General features: G+C 50.7%; 2 protein-coding genes across 11 annotated transcripts in view; one reads left to right on the top strand and one right to left on the bottom strand.

Moving 5' to 3' along the window:
- The window catches only part of Setd1b (SET domain containing 1B, histone lysine methyltransferase), a 26,612-nt gene extending 26,312 nt beyond the window's left edge, over nucleotides 1-300 (bottom strand). The window contains exon 1 of the mRNA XM_029566574.1: nucleotides 30-300. The gene's annotated coding sequence lies outside the window, so the exon portion shown is untranslated. The remainder of the gene's footprint in view (nucleotides 1-29) is intronic.
- Nucleotides 301-489: 189 nt separating this feature from the next.
- The window catches only part of Rhof (ras homolog family member F, filopodia associated), a 27,768-nt gene continuing 25,236 nt past the window's right edge, over nucleotides 490-3,021 (top strand). For 3 of the 10 annotated variants that reach the window (XM_008839349.3, XM_029566577.1, XM_008839351.2), the window contains exons 1-2: nucleotides 1,475-1,891; nucleotides 2,692-2,927. The gene's annotated coding sequence lies outside the window, so the exon portion shown is untranslated. Of the gene's footprint in view, nucleotides 944-1,065; nucleotides 1,109-1,352; nucleotides 1,430-1,474; nucleotides 1,892-1,913; nucleotides 2,582-2,691; nucleotides 2,928-3,021 lie in introns of those variants that run through there. The other 7 variants (XM_008839354.2, XM_029566580.1, XM_029566579.1 and 4 more) reach the window with 6 other exon arrangements.

A 3,021-nucleotide genomic window follows, 5' to 3' on the forward strand; every position in this document is an offset into this window, starting at 1 on the left:
GGCCTCTCTCCCTCCCCAGCAGCGCTTACATCCCCGCTGGGCGCCGGCCTCCCTGCGCCGCCAGCCAGTACATGGTGTCCCCCAAGGGAGCCGAGGCCGGGGCGGCCGGACCGGGGGCCGGGATGGGGGGACGCCGCCTCCGCGGCTGCCGGGCCCTGAGCTGTTGCCGCCGCCGCCGCTGCTACCGCTGCTGCCGCTGCTGCTGCTGCCCGGGAGGCGGCTGGCGGCGGAGGCTCGGCTCCCAGTAGCCTCACATCCCACAATACACCGCTAAGGAGCCCGACCCGAGCGCTCACCCTCCTCCTCTTCCTCCTCCTCCTCCTCCTCCTCCCCTCTCCTTCCTCGCCGCTTCCCCAGGCACTCTCCCGGCGGCGGCAGCTGCGCCGCCAAAGCCCCGGGCCCCAGCGGCCCCCCACCCCTCAGTTGCGCGCTCCCACACTGCCTCCCCCCTCCCCGGGGGAAGGCCTTTTAATTTATTTATTCTGCTGGGACTGAGGTGGGGGGCTTAGATGGCGGGGGAGAGGGGTCTCCCCGGGCTCTACCTCCCGGGGCTGGAGCTATCCTCCGAGCCCGGGGCCCGCCACGGCAAGCGCCCCGGGGCCTCCCAAACTGTTTCCAAACTGCCAAGACCGGAGGTGGGCGCGTGGAGACTCGGGGAAAGGGCTGGGTTTAGAGGGGGGCGATTGTGTGTTTGGACGCTAGGAGCCGTGGGGGAAGGCAGGCGGCCACCCGAACCGAGTTGCAATCGAGGTATCTCGGATCCCGCTTCCTCTTCGGCCCGGCGACCCCCTCCCTCCCTGGCGCTGTGCTGGGGAGGGGAAAGCGGGTTTCGAACTACATTAGCATTCACGTTCCAGGGAGGATAACAGCCCTCGCCTGGACTTTGGAGATCGAAGCTTTTTTTCTTCTTGCTTTTTTTCCCTTGCTGTTTTTATTTTTGGAGGTGAGCGCCCAGTAATTGTCCTGAACACATGGTTCTTCCCCCCCCTCCTCCTTCCTCCAGCCACCAGCGACAGAGTCCCCCGTTTTTGCATTTATCTTTTCCTTCCCCTTTCTTTATTAAAGGTCCGGGAGTGGTGGCGGCCAATCAGCGCGCGGCTTCCATTTTGTGAGTTCAACTCGGAGGCTTCCCGGGCTTCGTGTGGACATATTTGCAGTTTCTCTCTCGCTCGCTCTCTCTCTCTCCCCCTTCTTCTCCCATGCCCCTCCTCCTCTTCCTCCTCTTCTTCCTCTTCCCCATCCACCCAAAGCCTTACCTGTTCCAACAATCACCCTACAGCCTAGCCCCCCCTCCCTCCTCTCTCCCTCCCTCCCTCCCTCTCCTCTCTCTCTCCCCTCCCCTCTCCTCCTCTCTCTGTCTCTCTGTCTCTGTCTCTGTCTTTCGTCCCGGGCGACCAAGGCGAACTAGCCACCTCGCTGGGGCTTCTAGGTGGTGTATTTCATATTGGGGATCTTTTCGGGGTTTGTAATTTGGCCGTGGGTAGGTAATTGGCTGGAGCAGGGCGGCAGGGCGCGGCAGCCAATCAGCGCGCGGCTTCTATAGGGCTTGAGTTATTAGACGCTGATCTCAAAACATCCTTCATCAGACTCCAAGGAGAGGCCAACAGATGAGGGAAGCCATTTTTCTGCAATGGAATTAAATGGCCAAGTGGGTTTTTCCTTTGTTGCAAATGGGGAATGATTTTCCTTTGACTCCACCATCCAGTTCAGGACGCCTGAATGTGTTAACATTTGTCAACAGGCTAAAGGACTCACAATTGGAAGAATGAAGACCTTTTAAAAAGATCTGGATTTTTCCTTATGACTTGGAATCCATCTTTGACTTGTATAACTAGGTCATAGCACACCATTAATGTCAGCAGTTAACAGTTTTGAATTCCAAAAAACCTAAGTAAATAACATATTTAATTTTTTTCCTTTTTTTCTTGGGTGGGTGGGGGGAGCTTGGAGCTGTCTTAATCTGTATTCTCTTGACTGAACAATAAATTTTTAAATATAGTTTCCTCTATTAAGCACTTAAACCTGGCCATCTTATTAACTCCTCTCTTTCTAACAAGGTAATGTTTTAAATGTATAGTTTTAGGAATAGCGAAATGGCAGCACCAAAAATATTGCGAGCAGTTGTTACTGTTAAAGTTTTTAAAAACCTTTCTCCATTGTAAGTACCCACTCCATTTTGTCCTTGCTGCAGTGCAGTCTCCATGTTACTGTCGCCTGAGATATCCTTAATTTTCGAACCTTGATCTGCATGTCTGTCTTTGTCTCTCTTGTCTGATAGAAGCCAGTTAAAATGCTTTTAGACGTTTGCTTTTACAAAGTTAAGGTTTTTAGCGTCATGCTTTTTGAAAAAAAATGCTTACAGCAATAAATGCGAGTCAGATTTCCGCCCAGTAGCTTGTACACTTTCTCTGAAAAATCGATCTATTTGAAGAAAAACAGCTCTATTTTTCTCGACTTAGTTGGGGGTGATGGTAAGAGATAGGAAGACCTCTTTGTGTAGAATAAAGCCGTCACTGGAAACTAGATTTTAAACTGGAAAACAAGTCCTAGCTGATGCAAGCCAAACACCTACGTTAACTCGGTGTGTTTTCTATGGTGGTTGGGATGGCTGGTGAGCTTTTTGCCTTTTGTTTGACTGTGTGTTTTCGCCTTTTTGTCTCTTAATGACGATCACACCATTGCTATATCCAGAGCAGTAAACAGTCCTCTGCGAAGCAGCCTTTTTGCCAACCCAACCCTGGAAAGTTTGCAGACGTGGAAGGAGCAGAAAATACCATGAGAGTGTAACTTACAAAAAGGTAACAACAAAAGAACACCACAACCCTAGATTTCCCAACTAAACAATCAAAACAAACAGACTTTAAAAAATAATATCTCCAAAACCACCGCCCAGCTTCTTCTAGACTCCATGGCACCGGGTTGAGCGGGTAAGTAAAAAAAAAAAAAAAAAAAAAAAAAAAAAAAAATTAAAAAAAAAAAAAATTTTTCCTCTTTAATAATTAGTAAATGTGAAAAACATTA

Source organism: Nannospalax galili, unplaced genomic scaffold (genome assembly GCF_000622305.1).
Source record: "Nannospalax galili isolate Female #2095 unplaced genomic scaffold, S.galili_v1.0 scaffold218, whole genome shotgun sequence".
Lineage (NCBI taxonomy): Eukaryota > Metazoa > Chordata > Mammalia > Rodentia > Spalacidae > Nannospalax > Nannospalax galili.